Source organism: Hevea brasiliensis, chromosome 10 (genome assembly GCF_030052815.1).
Source record: "Hevea brasiliensis isolate MT/VB/25A 57/8 chromosome 10, ASM3005281v1, whole genome shotgun sequence".
NCBI classification, from domain to species: Eukaryota; Viridiplantae; Streptophyta; class Magnoliopsida; order Malpighiales; family Euphorbiaceae; genus Hevea; species Hevea brasiliensis.
This window is the reverse complement of record NC_079502.1, coordinates 90,764,887-90,785,742: the sequence shown is the minus strand read 5'-3', so window position 1 is coordinate 90,785,742 and position 20,856 is coordinate 90,764,887. Positions and strand designations below refer to the sequence as shown.

The 20,856-nt window shown below is 33.8% G+C and overlaps 1 non-coding gene across 1 annotated transcript; it reads right to left on the bottom strand.

Moving 5' to 3' along the window:
* Window positions 1–12,366: 12,366 nt before the first annotated feature.
* Window positions 12,367–12,439, bottom strand: TRNAR-CCU (transfer RNA arginine (anticodon CCU)). Its single transcript has one exon. It is a non-coding gene; the product is annotated as a tRNA-Arg (tRNA).
* Between the last annotated feature and the right edge of the window lie 8,417 nt (window positions 12,440–20,856).

The window sequence follows — 20,856 nt, the reverse complement described above, 5'->3', positions numbered from 1 at the left end:
TAGGTCCAAAACCCTAACTCACTAAGTTGTTGCATTTAACCAATTCAATGCCTATATACATGCTTCTTCAACTCAATCAAGCTCACATACACCTTTAAGTCTATCAAATTCATGCACACACATCAAAACCCTAGCTGGATGAATTTTGCTTTAATCCTCCAACAATTAATTTATTTTCATTTTAAGCATAATTCTAAGTTAATTGAACTATAAACACAATTAATTCAACTAGAAATTTCAAGTTTAGCTTACTAACCTTTCTTTGAATTTTCAATCTTCAAATCTTTCACTTTCTCTCAATTTTCTTCAATTCTTCTCCTTCTAATCTTCCTTTCAAGACTTGCTTATAATTTTTCTTCAAAAAAATTAAAGGATTTATGGTGGAATTAGTGTTTAGAAAGCTTAAAAATAAGCTTTCATGGAGGAAAATTTGAGAGAGAGAACTTGGGAGAGAGGGAGGCGGCAATGGAAGGGAAGAAGGCCAAAATGACTTTTTTTTTTTTTAATTTATTAGTTTTATGTATATTTTCACTTAATTGACTTGGTCAATTATGGTAGGAAAATTAAAATTATTTTTGACATCATGATGATGTCATAAAGGTGATGTAATTAAACTTTTTAAATTTTCTTTTTCTTTTCTTTTCCTTTTTATGCATATTTATCTTATGAAAGACCAAAATATCTAATTAATTGAATTTATTAATTATACTATTTATGGCATCATGCATGATGTCATGCATGATGTCATCTTCCTATACTTTTTCATTTTCCTTTATTTTCTTTTTTTTTTTCTATTAGTTCTTTAATTTAATTCCCGACTCCGAAATTTTCTTTTCTCCGATTTTATTTGACAGTTAGGTCAGGAGTCAGCTCTCGGGGTCAATTGACCAAATTGCCCCTCGCCGGTTCAACCCGGTTTACAAATAATTCAATATTTCTTCCGACTCCCTGACCTAATTATTTGACTGACTTAACAATTCTTTTTCGTGATTTTCTCTTTTCCACTGTGTTCGTAATGGTCCTAAGGACCGCAGCGTCACATTTTACAGTTCAAAATTCGAGTTTAAATCGACTTCGCAGTCGTTCCCGAGAAGGTCACCCATTGCTGTGACTCTCGGCTCATTTAACTTCTTATGTTCTGTTTTTTCTTATTTGTACTTAACTAATTGACAATTACTAATTATTTGTGTTTATGGTTTATCTAGTTGTCTTAAATGTGGTTCTAATCTTCTTAATTGTTCGGACCGACTCCGGTCACCGGAACAGTGAAATATACCAGGCTATGCAAATAGGGGTGTTACATGGGGCGGCTGGGGAGGTGCCGGCGGGCTGGGGTGGCAGGGGAGGTGGCGGCGCGGCGAGGGGAGGAGGGAGGAGAGAGAAAACGGGAGAGAAAGAGAGGAAGGTCGGGACGCGCGCGGGGAGGAAGAAAAAAAGAAGAAGCCGGTCTGATTCGACCGGTCCGATCCAGTCCGATTTGATTCGGCCGGTTCGATTCAGAATACAAAATTTTGAATTTTTACTCTGCCTTGGGACCGAAAACGACGTCCAAAAATTTCGAAAAAATTCTAGAAAACTCAGAAAAATTTGTAGATTCCAAATATATTTTTAGTTTTGCCACGTGGTCTTTAAATTAATTTTTAAAAATCATCAAAGTTTTATATTTTTGGGAAATCAAACTCGATTTCGAAAATCCGAAAAATTTCAAATAATTTCCTAAAATTTAAATAAAATTAAAACATCAATATTTGCCCAAAAATAATAAATTTAAAAATTAGGGGTGTTACAGCTGTGTCTAGTCTCCAATACCTACGAGATGAAAAATCCAACGCACTAAGCAAATTACTTAGTGGTGCATAATCTTAAAGCAGAATAACTAAATAATTTAAAATGACAATAATATGTGTAATTTCATAATTCTAGGTCAATTGTATATTTCAATTGCACTTTGGAAATAATTTAATTGTTAGTATCTTATCTGTGCATTTATTTCTTTCTTTGTCTTTTAAAGTCATATCAGTGTCTTTACAGTCAGATCAGTATCTTTGCAGTCATATCTATCATATCAATGATTTTAGTGCCCAAGTAACCTATAACAGACTGTGATGCTGGATACACGGGAGTATACTGGTTAGACCTCCATATGTCTACCCTATATACAACTGTCATGCCAGGCACAAGGTTAGTTGGTAGGCATATAATATCCTGTATACAACTGTCTGTCAGGCACAAGGCCAGCGGGTAAGCATAAAGCTAGAAATCATATTAGACATATTTTGTCAATCAATGATTATTCATGTAAAAATCATATTAGTGCATTCTTAATCTTTTAAAATCATATCAATGCCAAGTAACCTATAACAGTCTATAAAGACTGGATATACGAGAATATTCTATCCTGTATACATCTGTCAAGTCGGGCACAATGCCAGCGGGCAGGCTGTTAAAGCCAGAAATACAATTATGCACAATGGCATCTGTCATGTCAGGCACAAGGCCAGCGGGCAGGCTGTTAAAGCCAGAAATACAATTAGGCACAGTGGCATCTATCATGTCATGTACTATACATATTCATAGTAATGTTATTTCATATATGATGGAAACATAGGTTCCAAGTGTATTTTCATATGACTTATGTGTTTAACAAACCATTTAGGTAATTTATATTTTATGTATCAACTGATTTCATGTCACCTTGTAGTGGAAAAGTGGGCTCCACATACTTATTTCATATAATTTAGCATGTAGTGACATATTAGGGATAAGTCAATAATTTATTTCAAGAACCTTTCTTTAGGTTCAATTATAATGTCTTGATTTTGAATATCAAATTGAGAAATTTATGGCCACTGTTTGGCCTCACTTCCTTCATGGAAGTTGTCCTTCTATATCTTGCCTTTATTTTTCTTTTTGAATCATGTCATTTGGATTTTTATAACTCAAGTTATGGTCAAATAACCATAACTGGTTCAGTTGCAAATTCTGGTTCCTTATCTAGGCAGTTTTGGTATCATACTTTGTCAAATTTTTTAGATAGGTTGTAGCAATATTTAGGCCTAGTGTTCTTTATAGGATACATTTTCCTATGTCTTATGGTCACTCAAAATTTTTAGTTGCACTATTTCAAGTCATGTAGACTTACTTTTAACCACATTATTGGCCTAGACTCTAATGTCCTATATTAACATGATTTCCATTTAGGTTAGTAGCTTTGACCCAAACTTTAAGCTTCTTACATTCATAATTTGAGGTAGATATCTAAGACAAAGTTAAAGCCTTATTTCTTAGTTTTCCAAAACTATATGGCACATTTCCAGAATTTATGCACTAATTTGGCCTAGCCAATTGACCTATTTCTCTTGATTTCTGAGTTCTGGTCAAAATAGCAATATTGTAGGTCTATGTCTTATTGAAATTTTGGCACTAGTTTCATATCATCTAAAGTTCTGTGGACGAAGTTGTGGTCTTTTTACCAAAACTGGTCAGGTTGTATATGTCCAGCAATTCTGGGCTATTTTGATTCTGGACAGTTTTGGTGTCCCAACTTGTGCAAGCAATTTGAATTTGTTAATGGCATTTTTGGGCTTTATGTTCTTCACAAAAGTTGTATCCCTATGTCTAAGCTTTCTAATGGTATAAATTTCAGGTCATTTAGATTTGTCTAGAGTAAGTTATGGTCAAATGAAGATACACTATTTATTTGGTCAATTTTCTGGTTCACTATTTGGTAATCCGGATTAGGGTAATATTTAGGTCACTTTTTAGGCAAAATTTGGGCATGGTTTCTACATGAAAATTGGTGCATCTTAGGTCTAGTTTTACCTTCAATTGGCCTCATACCAATTGGGGTCACACAATTTCAGTTAGGGCTCAAAATACACACTGTTTACAACAAATTACTCAACCTGCACAAAATTACATTTCCAATTTTCATTCCCCCATCTCCCAAACTACATATTTGCATTCATGGCACTTCTAATATCATCAATCAAATCTCAATTGGTCAAATTTTCAGCAATTTATACAAGTCTCTAATAATCAATTCAACACCCTAATTCAAATGGTCAAAGTCAACAATATACACGTGAAATCAATTTTCTATCACAAGTAACTTCATCTCTCAACCAATAACTCATTCATCAACATCATAATTCACCTTTTACATACATGAAATTATCAATCTCTTATTCTTTCAAAGCTACCCAAAATGAAGCAATTACACAAATCTCCAATAATTATTTCAAAACCTAATTTAAATTGTCAATCTCCAATATACGCATACAATTAAGTCCTAGTACATGTAATCACCTTAATTAACCTCACTAATCATCATTTACATGTAAGAATCAATCACACTCTCATGGTTTCCATGGCTACCGAAATGAAGGATTCACCATTACTCATCAATTTCCTCAATTTTCTTAGCATATCAACTCATCCTAAGCTCAAAAAAAGAATTAAAGAAGAAAAATGGGAAGATTAAGCACTAATCTCTTTGTTCCCTTTCTTGAGCTTGTTAAAACCTTAAAATTTTTCCTTTCTTTTGCTGCCTATAGTCTTCTCATGGTGTGAGGACAAAGTTTAGTGAAGGCAACTTGTGATTTTAGGTTGAAAATGTGGGAGATTTAAGCTTTGCATGAAGAAACATCCATAGAGATTTGAGAGAGAACAATTTCGGCCATTATTGAGAATTGGAGAAGATGAAGTGAAGTGAGTGGATTTAACTTGTCATCTTATGCTTTTATACCTCCACTAAAAATTTAATTAATTATTATAATATTTCAAGTTTTCATATTTCAATTTACACCCCCTATATTTCCTTTAATTACATTGCATGTATAATTTCACATTTTCATGGGGTTTTCAAATTTTAATTTCACTCTTTTTAATGGACATTTAGGTCAAAAGTCAACTTTAAGTGTTAAATGACCAAAATGCCCCTCTTCGGGTCATAGTTCAACTTTTTCGGTAATACCGATTAAATCTCTAATCCGTCAGTTCCTTTAATTTTCGTTTTTATCTGTACCGATTAACTAAATTTTCTTTGACATTTTTAATGTCATTTGTACCTCAGTAGACCTTTAATTAAATCTCAAAAATTATTTCTCGGGGTTCCTTGTGGGTCTGAGATCATCAACTGTCTACGCAGTGACTTCTCGATGTGGTCACCCATCGTTACGGTTCCAACTCATTTAACCTAATTGCATTTCATGTCTTTTATTTTTTCTTAATTCTTCTTGTATTCTCTTATCATGTATTCCTTCATTTTATGTCTCTTCACTATCATTTAAGTGTAGTTTCAGACATCCTGGCTCTCTGGACAAATATTAGTCATCGAAATAGTAGAACGTACGGACTACCTACAGTGAGGGTGTTACAATAAAAGATGTGCAAAGGTTAAATGGGCAAATACTTGCACTTGATCAATTTATGTCATGCTGGGCTAAAAGACGCCTTCTCTTTTATAGAGCCCTCAAAGCTAAAAAATAATTCAAATGGGGAAAAGATTGCCAAACAGCATTCCGAGAACTAAAGGAATTCCTCACTTAGCCTCCCCTGCTAGACACACCCAAACCAGGTAAACCATTATATTTATCTTTGACTGTAACTAATGAAACTATTAGTTTAGTGCTGGTCAGGGAAGAAAAGGGCAAACAATACCTCATCTACTATGCAAGCCAAGTCTTAAAAGGGGGAGAATGCAATTACCTGGCTCTACAAAAACTAGCTTTTGCAGTAGTTATAGTTGCCAAAAAACTTAAACCATATGTCGAAGCTCATATAGTAGAGGTGCGAAGTAATTACCCACTTAGAAAAATCCTACACCGGCCAGAAGCCACTGGGCGAGTCACAAAATGGGCAATTTATCTAGGGGCATATGATGTTCGGTATGGCCCTAGACTGGCACTCAAGGCACAAGCTCTAGTCAATTTCATAGTAGAAGTCACCCCAATCCTTGGCCCAGAGCTAAAACCAAAGCAATAATGGAAAATCTAGGTAGATGGCACAACAAGTTCGAAGGGTGCATGCATCGGTGAAATCCTTGAATAACCCTACAAAGTAAAGCTCCAATATGCTGCCAAGCTAATATTTAAGGCCGCCAATAAAATGGCTGAGTATGAGGCACTACTAATGTCACTGCACATACAAAAGGAAATAGGGGCAACACACGTGACCATACATTCTGACTCAAAACTTATGGTCAATCAATGCCAAGGCAATTTCCAAGTAAAAGAACAGAATCTAGCTAAGTATGAAGTTTGAGTACTCCAATTCATAGCTGATACATGGGCTAAAGGAGGGAAAGTCGAAATTGTTCAAGTCCCTAGGGAAGAGAATTATGAAGCAGATAGCTTAGCTTAACTTGCAGTAGCAGGCAAACAACACTTAACTTGCCCAATTCCTTTTGAAGAGATAAAGTGTTCAATAATCAACCAAGATGAAATATTCCCCATTAACATTGGCAAAACATGGATGAACCCTCTCTTTTATTACCTAATCGAGGGAACTCTCCCTCAAGATCCCATAAAAATAGGTAAAATAGTAAGAAAAAAATGTCAAGATATGGCATTATTAAAGGCTGGCTTTATCATAGGTCTTATTTACAACCCTGGCTCAAATGGATCACCTTCAAGGAAGGAATTCAAAACCTAAAGGAAATTCATGAAGGAATCTATGTTAGTCATGAAGGTGTTAGGACAATAGCTAAAAAAGCTTTTCGATAAAGACTATATTGGCCGACCATGGTTGAAGATGCCAAACAGTTGGTCTGAGCATGTCTGAAATGCCAGGAGTTTGACCATATCCCATGCCAGCCCTCAAACAGATTAGCAGCAATTGGCAGCTCATGGCCATTCTACCAGACGGGAATGTATTATTGACCCCTTCCCAAAAGCCTTAGGACAACGCAAATATGTGATTGTAGCAATTGACCACTTCATAAAATGGGCAAAAGCTGAGGCAACTCCAAAGATCATAGCAAAGAAGGCCATTACATTTGTCAAAACCAATATCCCGTCAAGATTCAAGGTACTAAATGTGATTATCACTAACAATGGCACCCAATTTGAGTTTAAAAAATTTCAAAGATTTTGTGCAGAGTTTTGAATCAGCCTTCACTTCACATCAATCTATCACCCACAATCTAATGGAATAACAGAAGTGATAAGCAGAACCATTGTACAAGGAATAAATAAGTGGCTAGATAAAGCAAAAGGCAAATGGCCAGATGAGATCCCTAATGTCCTGTGGGCCTACCGGACTACACCAAGATCAAGCAAGGCGAGACACCCTTCTCTATGACTTATGGAGCTGAAACAGTCATCCTAGCAAAATTCTATGCCCTAACAACAAAGGTAGAGAACCCAAAAGCTGCTACCAATAATGAAGACCTCAAATTTTCCTTTGACTAATTTGAAGCCTAGAGAGAAAAAGCCTTCATCCACATGGCAGCATGCAAACAAAAAATGGCTCGAATGTTCAATGCCAAAGTCAAAGGACGAGCCTTCTGTGTGGGTGACTTAGTAATGAAAATAGCCGGACTAAAGAAAGGCATAGCTGAGACAGGAAAGCTTGGTCAGAACTGGGAAGGACCATACTCGGTCACAAAAGTCATTCACCCAAGAGCTTACAAACTTGCAAACATGAAGGGCAAATGGCTCCCAAGAGCATTGAATATTAATAATCTCAAGAAGTACTATTAGTTGGTTAATATGATCAACAATTTATGTAAGTTGTTCTGCCTATTTTTTCAATAAAGATAGTACTTATTCTTCTAAAATTTTTATTATAAATAAAGCCGACCAAGGGCACACTTTCACCTAAAAAGCATTGACAAGCTAACCAAGGGCACAGTTTGCTTAAAAGGCATTAACAAGCCAATCGAGGGCACACGTCCACCTGAAAAGTGTTGACAAGCCAACCAAGGGCACACATCCACTTGAAAGGTGTTGACAAGCCAATCAAAGGCACACATCCGCCTAAAAGGCGTTAATAAGCCAACCAAGGGAACACGTCTGCCTAAATGGCATAGACAAGCCACTCAAAGGCACATTTCTGCCTAAAAGGCATTGACAAGCCAAAAAGCCAACAAAACACCAGTAAAGCCCAACAATCAACATAAAACATGACAAGGCTAAGGAAGGCTACATAAAAATTAAAGGCATAAGATTTCCAGGTATTTACTCGGCCCACAATCTTTTTCCTTTATAGAAACCTAAGTAATGCCCAATCTTTTTCTTTTATAAAAACCTAAGAGTTTAAATTACTAAGTTTCTCAATCTTTTTCCTTTATAAAAAACTAGGTATTTAAATTACTAGGTTGCTCATTCTTTTTCCTTTATAAAAACCTAAGTATTTAAATTACTAAGTTACTAAATCTTTCTAGAAACTCGGGTTTGTTTCCCCCATAAAGCCTAAATTATTTTAGTGACCAAGTTACTCGAATGTCATTAGTTTTAAACATAAACACTCTAGTTACTAGGACGCTCAAATGCACAGTAACTCAAATAAATGTCATTAGTTTTAAACATAAACACTCTAGTTTCTAGGATGCTCGAATACACAATAACTCAGATATTAGCATTCAAACATTTTTGAGGCAATAAAAAGACCCTTTCAAAATTTAGACGAGTATCCCAGGATTAAAATTCAAACAAGTAACAATAGAAGCAGATAACTGAAATTATGAATTCATTAAAGATCAAAAAGACAAAGTAGAAAAGGCATAATAAGGCACACTCACCCTTGTTTCACTCACTGGGAAGAGGAGCATCATTCCTCCCTCCGCACCCCCCCCCCCTCCCCCCCCTCCTCTCCTCTCCTCTCCTCTCCTCATCCTCACCCTCACCCCCCTCCCCATTCTTGCCCCTCTCCTCCCCATCTTTGCCCACTTCATCCTCCTTCTCTCTAAAGTCAGTATGAACTAGGACTATCTCTTTAATCCATTCAAAATCATTCCCTGGCTGGTGATTGGAAAGCTTAGACATAATAGTCATCTACAAGGCAATGTATAGATCCACTAACCTCTTATTAAAGAACCTAGCCTTAGCTTCCAGCTCCTAGTTCTAAGCATTGATTCCATCTATTTTAGCTTGATAATGATCTTTGGTAAAAGATAATTCTTTGGTAAAGGAAGCCACCTTAGCCTCAGAAGTCTCTAGCTCAGATTGCATTTACAGTTCTCTATAACTGTCGCAAAGTGCCTGGAATTGCTCTTGCACAATATTGGTCACGGTGACCACCTCTAGACTTAGGCTCATAGAGTGAACGAAGAGATCATGGTCACTTTCAGGCTCTAGACAAGTGCGATCACTAAGGAGAGTCAACTTCCTACCGAATAGCTCGGCCAGCAAAAAATTTTTAGCTACTTATCCTTGTCTTCTCAAGACAGCATCCAACCTACTGGCACTCGAGGTAGCAGCCATGTCAACAATCAGTAGAGGAGGAGGAGGAGGTGGCATCACCTCAGCCACAATCGACTTAGTCGCAACTCTTATAGGTGGCACAACTATCTTCTTCATCTTTTTCTTTTCGTTGGTGGGCTTCGCACACGCCGTACCCTCCTTCTGTTTCTAAGCAAAGATTGCCTTCAAGGAGTCATAACCCCCCTCAGCCATACCTACAAACACAAAAAGAAATTAGTAAGTACTAACAAAGAGCAAAAGTAGAAAATTTTTTATAACTTTACCCTCTTCAGAAATAGTAGCAGTCTCCCCCACACTCAAGCAAGACGCTTCTCCAACCAGAGAACATCCTTCACTCACCCTAGCAGTAGCTATATACTGGTCCTTATATAAATGGACCAACACATCAGTTCGATACGTCTCCTTTTTACAAGCCTTTTCCAATTCCTTGATAGTGGTATAATCATTTTTGCTCAAGATAGGCTTCCCTTCGTGTTTAGTTGGCTTGGGCATGCAATGCAGTGAAAACCACTCCCAGCTTCACCCTTCTTCCATAGTAACCATAAAAAAATCAGTTTTTCCACCTCTTTAAGGAGGATGGAAGCCCAAAAAACAAGGGAAACCCACCCTTTGCAGTGAAATAGTAGAAATCTGCATTTTAATGAGAAAAGAACTTATGAAAGTTCTGAAATGCCTTCACGGTGGCCAATAAATTCTTTTTCCAATAGAGCACAAGGAAGGCGACTAAAGCTCGCTAGCTGTTCAGATAGAGCTGTGAAACATAAATGTTATAAAATTGAAGGACCTCAATAAAGAAAGGGTCCAAAGGAAACCATACATTAGCCTTGAGATATTCCTTATAGATCATTATAGAGTTACCACAGGAGAGGATATCATTAGCCCTCATGTGCTCCTTAGGTCTCTAGGCAAGCCTGTACGGTGGCATGTGATGCTCCTCCAAGATCACACCAATCTCATCCCTCATTAGACTACTGGCAATCATACCCACCCCAGGAGCCCCTTTAACTGACTGTATTCCCTTTTGGCTATAACGAGGGGGTGCTTGCTTAGAACCAAAAGGACCTATAAGTGTCTGACTTTTAACTATACCCTCTCTATGGTAGCCACTACTCTGGCATCTAGCACACCTTGCTGGGGCATTTCTCCTCTAGGCAATAATGCCTCTCGAGGAGGAGTGGCCAAATTAAAAAAAATCTTTGGTGGTATCTTGATCCAGATTAAGGTTCGGGAAACTCATTGAAAGAAATAGAAAAAGAAAAACTGACGAAGGACAAAATAGTTTACCTTAAAAAATGTCAAAAAAAGCTAGGAACGACTCTTTCGGCGGTAGTTACACTCAAGTCTCTGACACAAGAAGAAACAACAAAGAAAGAAAAGCAACAAGAAGGATAAAGAACAAAATAAGAAAAAGCAATAAGAGCCAACAATACATATATATAAATAAGCAATTAATCAGATAACCCTTAAAACGCCAAACGAGACATTTGGAACATCACGCTAACATGATTGCCACATGACTCTCTAAGCGACGAGTCATTTCAAAACTTTTCAAATCTGACATCTCAAATACTGGCACCTAAGTAGCAAACAAAGAAGACAAAGTAACAGGCGACACCGAGCCTAAGGACTCGGATAGCCACAGGGGGCCTAATGATACTACAGCTACTAAAATAATATTATAAGCCGAGTCATGAATAAACCAAGTATATCGGTAAGGAGCAATCCGAAGCCGCATGACACTTGAACACCCAAATAAGAGAGTCACTCTCCCAACTATACTAAGAGCTAAGGATCCCGAGATATCTGCCTTAATCAAAGTCTAATTTGCATAAGGACTCGATCAAGTAGATTCCTAACGTTCCTAGAACTCCAAATCCTAATAAGAGACTATATCAAAGTCCTATATAAAAGCCCTCAAGTATGCATGCTAATTAAGTTTTTCCATTCATCCTATTGTCTCATTCTTATTGCTGACTTAGGCATCGGAGCAATGGTCATCTAACCCACCCAGTGCTTTCCTTCCTTGCAGATCCAATTCCTATATCCAACATCTATAGCCCGCTAGAGAGGATAACAGAATCACTTATTTTCCTAAGTCATGTTTTAATGAAACATCTCCACCCATCAATTCCTGAAAACCTTCAACCTTCATTGGTGGAGCCCTAATTAATAATGTCCATGTTCTTGCACACTGGTGAGCACATTTTAGAAGTTTAATGAAATACATCTAATTAGTAATCAGCCAAGTAAACTTCAACATGTGAAGTTCTGTTGCTACTGCTGAGAAGCTAAATTTTGAGGATTATGGAACATTTGGGATGCATTAATTTGTCTCGAAATCTGTAGTTTCACAAAAATTCATTACTTGATTTGCTCACAATATGAGAAGCTCAACTTGAAAAAGTACTTGCGATTCATAGAAACCAATGCAGATCTCATATCTTTGCTGGCAGCCGAAGGTGTTGTGGTGCTGAGGCTGCAAAAGTGACTGGATTCCAACTTCCAAGTATTTGTTGTTGCGTTGCTTGCACTATATTATTCCTAGCACCATCCTTGTCAAGCTCCGTTAAAAAGCCTAGATTACTTGCAAAAAAAAGAGAAACATGTTAAATGGAAATAACAGAAACCTAAATCTACTAATCCCACTCATCATACCTATTAAAGAACACCAAAAGTTTAACAAGTTTCACAAATTAAGATATATCAAATCAGGCGAAAGCACAATTCAACATCAGAAATTAAGACTTTGATATTGACCGTTTGCGGTTTGAACGCCATTGAGATGACTGTTCAAGTTTGTGTTTTCAGTCTTTTGACTCTGTTCTTTTTCTTAAAGTGGGTTATTATTCTGTTCTTTGATGTTCAGTTTATTCTGAAAATTAAAATTAATGTTTAAATAGCAATTTCAAATTAATAAAGTGGGAATAAAAAAAAACATAATCGCGCCAGGAAGGGGTCGAACCTTCGACCTTCTGCTTAGGAAACAGACGCTCTATCCACTGAGCTACAGGCGCTTGTTTGCAGTATCAATTGGCCTATATAAATATATATCAATAAGCTTATAATTAGGCCACCATTACCTTGAAGAGCTAATCCTCAGACAAGAAAAAGAAAAAAAAAAAAAAAAAATTTGTATGACAGTCCAATTCCAGGCTTATCTATCTACTTTTGAAAACATTGATTCTAAGCAGCTTAAAACAGGGCCCTGCCTGGCAAACTTAGTGCCCCAAGCCTGTAAAAATCAGAGCTTGCTTGGGCCTCACCCACCATCTCATTTATAATGCTCATCAGCTCACTTTTGACATTGTCTTCCCTAATTTTCTTTTCAATTTGATTAAAGATAAAATATTCATGTTAGGATGATGGATTCACCCAAAAGAAAATTATATCTTTTGCAATGATTGAAACTCTATAAATTGAGTGGAGAGCAAATTATGTTGTTTTCATGAAAATGAACCTGGAAAAATCATTAGTTTATATATATAGATATGAATTTATAGCTTTGGGATTTGGGAATCAATGAAATTACAAGAAAAGGATAGATTACCAAATCTCTGGAATCTTAATGGAAAGGAAAAGTGAAGCAGAAATTAACCAGGGAATGTCCTATTCTTGTGTCACATTCAACTTGCAATTAGTTTCTCAATTGCATCACTATGGTTTGAGAGTTATCTAGCCTACCAAATTCTTGACAATTTATAAATTAACTAACCCTTGATGAAGAGGCAGCAACAACAACAATACCACTATCCTGTGGCAACAAGCTAGCAAGGGCTTGGATCCATCCCTTTTCTTTTTCGAGGCTTCATTTGTATTAGCTTTTTTATATTTTAATGAGATTATTAAATCTACAAAATGTAAAATGAATTTCTCTTTTGAAATTGAAAAAATGAATGATCAGAAAAATATTTTTCATTCATTTGTTTTCTTAATGCTCAAAATATTAGAAAGTATAAAAATTTCCATGAAACAAACAGAAACTTAATCTTTTAAATAATGAGATTATTTTTATGAATCTTTTTAATAGATATTATGTGAATTTTTTTTTTATTTTATAATTGACTCTGATTAAAACTCAAATTCAAAATTTCACAGTTTTAGAAATAATTGTAATGTTACTAAGTTAAAAATTCTTTGATACATGATTCAAGATATTAAAGTATATTCTTAATTCTTCATTTATAAATTTAAATTTTTTACATTGAATGATTTTTCTTAATATAAAATTGAAGTTTACTCCATTTTAAAGTTTAAAATTTACAATTTATCTAATCCAATATTAAGTTTAGCCTAAAGAGCAGTACTTGTATGAGTGAAATGCTCATTTCAATTGGTGCATTGAATATTAGGTTTGCTGTTGCGACAAGGTCGTATTCTTATTCAAGTAGTTGTTTTCTGGTGGTTGTCACTACTACAAGGAAGGAATAAGAAAGGTCATGCGAAGGTAAGAGAAATGAGTTTTAACTAATTAGTTAAATTGATTTGTGGACAATTGTTTCTGCATTTATCTACTATAAATAAAATTTCAGGCGAGAGGAGTAATCTTAGAGGTAGTAATTGATTTTTTTTTTGTTAACAATAAAAAACTTCTTGTTATATTGTTCTTTGGAGAATTTGTTATTTCTGTAGTCTATAAGATAGTTTAAACTATCAAACTTCATAGAGAAATAGATCGCACTACTAGACTTTATTATTAGAAGATATTACTTATATTTAAAGATTCAAAATCTCCAACTAAAAAAACATGACCTCAGTAATGAGGAGAATAGGACTTTGATATTCGATCGAAAACCTCATCTTCTTCTTAACAAACAAAGATATGGGAAGATAAACCTAAATTTGAGAGTTTATTAAAAAAAAAAAAAAGAAGGAAATGACAAAAACATAAAAAAAAAAAATATGGGTTAGTTCAGCAATGGCCGCCCAAAAGGAGATTTAAAGAAAAAATTGAATGAAAATGATAAAGAAATATAAAAAAGGAAAAGAGTTTTCAAAGAGAAGGAAGAGCCCCTCTCTCGAGAAATCAATGAAATGAATTTTAATTTAATGATATTGAAATCGTCTTTAAGATTATAGGATATTAAGTTTAAATTTGAGTTGAAGATATAGATTCTTTCTCATTATAAGAGAAGAAGCATGTGCTCTAAGCACATAATAAAACCTCAAATAAAATTTCAGGTATTGAAGGGCGGCAGGCAATGAATATACAAAGTTGAGCTATATTGGACCATAGTTTACCATCTATATTAAATCTATTTTATCAATATATTTAAATGAACACAAACGTTGGTCTCATATATAGAGATTCTATAATCTTACCTTATTCAAAGGGTACGTAAAATAAAAGTATGACTTATGAGATTCCCGCTGAAATCGATAACATGTATGAGTTGAAGATAAAATTGCATATATATTTAATTTTCAATTGGATTGGTTGAATCACCTCTTACATATCAATAAATTAAGAGGCCATAAGCTCATATGGTTGGTTGGTGAATATATAGACTACCAAATCCAGTTAACTACAAAGTGGAAACTGCTGTAACACTTTGCAATAATAAATCTTTGCTTTCTTCTTCTTTCATTAATCAGGGTCGATCAGTTTTCTTTTATTCTTGACCTCACTTTACCCAATAAAAGGAAAAAAAAAAATTGTATGAGAAGCTCAAGCTACTTTTTAATTAGGGTTATATAATTTAATTAAGCAAATTATTAAGAAAAATTCCCAAGAAAAGCATCCTATAGTTTAAGCAATTTTTAATTAGGGTTATGCAATTAATTTAATTTGTGACATGTAGTTTCCATCGTTAGCAAATAATATTTGAAATCTCTGATGCTGTCCAACTTTGCTTTTGTGATATTATTTATCAATTAAAAATTAATTTATAAGGTCCACATTATATCTTTAAAAAAATGTCCGTATTAAAAGAAAATTAAAAAATAAAAATAAAAATAGCAGTAGGAAATAAGGAAACGTGCTGAAAAAAAAAAGCTGGATAAAGGACAAAAAGTCAATTTGACTTTTGTCTTAACAGTAAGATTTAATTAAATTAAAAGGCAAAAGTCAATTTAATTTAACCTTTATATTAATTAGGATTTTTAATTTATTTTACTTTCAATTTTCTGTTTAAATTAATTAAGAGGTTTTAATTTAAATTTAATTTAATATTATATATATTAATTATATTTGATAGAATATAATATAATACAATGTAATCAATTATGTAAGATAATCAAAGTTATAATATAATTGTCATTATATTTCTATATTTGATTGTAAAATAAAAATATAAGTAGTGTAATGCAATGTTAATTTTTATTTTAATATTTAATTTAATTAATAATAAATGATAATAATTACAATTATTGATAGTCGAGTAATAGTGGTAACTAAGTGGTGGTGGTGGTGGTGGTGGTGATAAAGTGAGTTAATTGTGGTGGTAGTGGCTAGGTACTGATAAAAGTGACAATGGCTAAATGGTAATAGCGGTAATCAAGTGGTGGTAATAGTATAGGATGGTGATAGTGGTAGCGGTGGTGTGATAGTGGTGGTAATTATGATAGGGAAGATATAATGATAGCAGTAGCAGTGGTGGCCGAATAGTGGTAGTGGTAATAGTATTGACAATAAAGATAAAAAATCAAAATAAATAATTATGATTACATCTATTTTATATGTAATAATCATTACATTATAATTAATTACGTTATGTAATTGTTATTACATTATGTTAAATATTTTTATTTACCAAACAACGTAATCAAATATATAATGTAATCATAATTATATTACAACTTTGATTATACTATACCAAACATGACATAAATCTTGTTACATTAATTGTTACTGCTTATGTTTGGATGATGTATTGAGAATTATTTAGAACCTTGTAGTATATGTGATTGAATAGATCACGCCTAAGTTGGGATTGCTGGTTGGATTTATTGATTGTGTCACGATCTAGTTTCTGAGCCTGACCGGCACTAGGATTTGGGTCAGCATAAGGCCCATAAAACCTGTGGTAAGCCTAATTATTTCTAGCCCAAATATAAAGCCCATAAAAGTTGTCCAATTTTAAGAAAATAAACGGACTAAGTCTGGCCATAAATTAGACTATCCAATGGGGAGTATTACTCGTCCGACATGTAAACAAATAAAAATAATAATATGGGAAACACAGCTCACCCTCACAATCCTCAATATAAAAAAATTAACAATTGAGAGCTCAGCTCCCTCCATCAACAGTAGTAAATATCACATGCGTCTAAACATTCACACATAAATAAGTTTACAACTCCAAATTAAGTTATTATAACCCCATATAAAAATAATAAACTACTGGTACATGCGGGTTCTAGAATTGAATAAAAGATAATAAAAGTAAAACTAAACTTTTTTTGATTAAATCAGTGAGGAAAGAAAGTGGGTTATTTTCAATAATTCCACCTGTCATCTAAGGAAAAATAGTTAAACAAGGGTGAGCATTTGACTCTTAGAGTAAGATAATGATTTTAAATATAATTTCTATAACTATCGAAACCTAATGCATTTCTATGTATGAAATGCAATATATTCACATAGTTTTAAACAATTCAAACAAAATTTGCACAAAAGATAATTTAGAGCATGCACACATATGGGAGTTGATTTCCTGTATAGCTCTCTTAATCCAATACCTGCCAGCGAGGCCAACTCAAGTCGGACTTTTGCTTAATAATCCAAGTGCGAGAGTTAGCGAGATCAATCTATACTCACCCCGACTTATCCATATATAATGATCAGGTCCCAGCGAGTCAAGCTCCAGCCACGACTACCCATTCTACCAAGTCCATATCCATACCATATACCCACCAACACACACACACAGTTTCAAATTACTTTAAGGTGATATTCACAAACAAGTTTAATAAAATATGCAACAAAAGAGTGTGCATAGCATTTAACTATTTATCTACATATTTATAAGTGAATGCATGAGCATGTCTGGAATATAAATCAATAATATTAAAATTACAAATAAAATCAATATCAACTCACAGATTAACCAAAGATCACTGAGGTGGCTGATAAGAAGAAAAAGGCTGACTCAGATCACCTAAACAATTATATTCATAAATTTATCAATATTAAAACAAAACAAGAAATCAAAAAGTTAAGAACACCCTAAATTTTATGCCAGAAATCTGACAGAATTTCTCTTGTACCTAGGACCTACCCAATCTGCAAAACAGCTCAAATAACACTTCCTAATCTAAAGGCCTTAGGCCTATAATACATCAACAACATAATACCCCTCCGGGGCCTTCCAAAGCGATTAAATCTCACCTATTTGCACTATTCAGCCATTAAGCTTAAAACTAACATTTTGTAAAAACTATCTAAACTAACCCCAAAAATTATATAATTATGTCATGTAGTCCTTAACAATGCTATTATACTAATACAATTGGAATCATAATTTTCTAGCTATCTACAAATATTTTATGAATTTTATTCTAAACTCAACCTTAAGTAAAACGAGGCATTTAGAGTTCAGGTTTACCTATGCCAATTCTGACACTTGAAACACGTTCAGGGCGACTGAAAATGGTAGGAAGCCCTATAATATTGACTCACTTTTAAAGTGGGTCAGGCAGCCCATGTGTCTAGCCTAAAAATATAGTCTTGATTGCCGATAGAATTTCCTCGAAATGAAAACACTTACACGAAGCTCACAACACCAGAAGTTAGAATATAATTTTTATTTAATTAAAAAGACCAATAAAGACTCAAAAAATCACTGAAAAGTTCATGAGACTCATCAAATTTTTGGTGTCGGAAAAATTTCAAATTGGTGTCATTGCAAAACTCTTGACGAGTAGAGCGCATTGGTGATCTCGGAATTTCAGTGGGGTTCACGGTTTGGAAGAAATCTAGCCCAAAAGTCGAAAAGGGCTAAAACTTTGTGGGCTCGATTCGCACAAATCGCTTGATGAAAATTAATAAAATTAGTGTCTATAAAAAGCTCTAGAAAAGTAGAACACAATGGGGATAAGACCCGGTTCAATTGATGGCCAGAATCGCCAGAAACAATGAGAGAAGTCGAAAAGTTGCATGGAAGAAAGGGAGAAAGTTTGGGCACATTTTTCGGCCAGAAAATAAGGCGATAGTGGCAGGGAAGGGTGGCCGGTGGGGCGCCAACGAGGGAGGAAGGAGGAGGAGTGGTGGCAGGCGGTGGGGGTGAGGGAGGAGAGAGAAAATGAAGAGAGAAGGAAGAGGACCAAAAGCACATGGGGAAGGAGAAGAGAAAAAGGAAAGGACCAGTCCGATTCAGTTGGTTCGATCTGGTCCAATTTGATTCGATCGGTCCAATTCAAGACCCCCAAAATTTAACTTTTACTCTGCTCTGTGACTTAAAATGAGGCTAAAAAATTTTGAAAAAATTACCGAAAACTTATAAAAATTTATGGAGTCCAAATATTCTTTTAAACTTGTCATGTGTCTTTAAATTAATTTTTAAAAATCATTAAAATTTGTTATCTTGAAAAATAAAAACCCAATTTTAAAAACCTAGAAAATCCCAATTAAAAATCACAATATTTAATGCATTAAAATATTAAAATTTACACATAAAATAATTATTTAAAAATTTAGGATGTTACGGATTGGGCAAGATAAGTACATGCTTGAGAATAATTTTTGGCCTTTGCATATGGATTGCTTGTTAAGAAAAAGTCCATACTCTAGTTAGCATAGTTGGAATAGCAGAGCTACTATTGGGGTCAGCTCCTATATGTGTGTTGAAATATGGGTGCATGTGTGGTTCTAAACAAATCTCTTGTACATATTATGTAAATATTATGAATGATTGTGTATTCTATGATTAGGATTACATTAGATATTAGGTTAGTTATAGAGGTTATTTTCATGTTCAATATTAAACTTTATGAGTCAAACACTCATTCATTTTAACTTTTTTGTTTTTCAAGTGATAGAATAAAGAGTATGTTTTCTCATTATCCTTGCACTCCACCCCATGCATTACTTGGATCTGTACTATATTTTAAATAAATTCTTAGTGCTTTGCAATGACAATAGAATTATATAATTTTGTGCCTTTGCATTTAATTCCTATAAACTCTTATATGAGGATACTAGATGGATCATAGGATTGAGTTAGGCTCTCCTCTGTGGGATATGATCATTATGTATGAGACATAAATTTCCAAGTTAAGCTGAGTTCCCTTGTTTGTGATATTGAAACAATGATTAATATATATGAAAGGTTTTTGTTGACTAAGAAAAAGATAAATATACATATATATTTTTTATTTATATAATTTTGATTGAGATTTGAATTTGAAATTTCATCAATTTTATAGAGGATTTTAGTAATAATAAATGTATCTATTTTAAAAGAGACTCATAAATACCCCAAAAGGTGAGATGGGATGGCAAGGGTCCTTTCTCCCTTAACCAATAGTTTTGAGTTCAACTCTTGGATATGAAGCACCTTTAAAACTTGGGAGGGAACGCTTTACCCCCTTTGTGAGTTTGCTCTACACGAATCCAGATTACTTGTTTTTACCAAAAAAAAATAAATAAAGAGACTCATAATTATTATTGTATTAATAATTCGTACTTCTAAGTCTACTTTTATCTATTATTTAAAATTTTTGCATGGTAATCAAGAAAATAACTAAATTACTTAAATCATAACAAAATTATCCTTTATTTCTTCTAATTAAGAGAGAAAGGGAGGTAACAAGATATTATAGAAAATTGTATAAATAATTAGGTAATTTTTGTAACAAGTCCATGAACTTTGCCCATATTTCATTTCCATCCCTTCATTTTATTATTAAAAAATCCCTCTAATCTATTGTAATAGGTTTCCAGCTTAAAAAAAAAAAAAAAAAAAAAAAACCACATTTTTACCTCCTTTACTTTCACACTAAAAAAATACCTATTATTTTAACTATCATCTAAATTTATCACAAAAATATTAATACTATCATAATAATCTACTTCTTGGAAACGTGAAGGATTTACCCTTCACCGAAAAGTACTAAAACTGCATTTATAGACGTTACACTATAGTTTAAAGAGATTTTTAATCTAAAACCCTGCTATTGCAGGTGAGAGATTTTTTATGAAATAAAATTAAAATTTAGAAATTTTTTAGTAATAAATTAATATTAAAGGACAAAAATAACATATAGGACAAAGTTTAGGATGGACTATAAAAAATATTCTGAAAAAATTATTGTGCTTAGTAGAAATAAAGATAAAATTAGAAAAAAATTAATTAATAATTTTGATTTTCTCAAAGTAACAAATAGTCTTAAATAAAATAATTTTTGAAAATTGGAATATAAAAGTAAACGGAGATAATGTTTATAATATAAAAATCAAAAGGTTGAAGTCTATACAAAATCTTTGTTTTTTTTT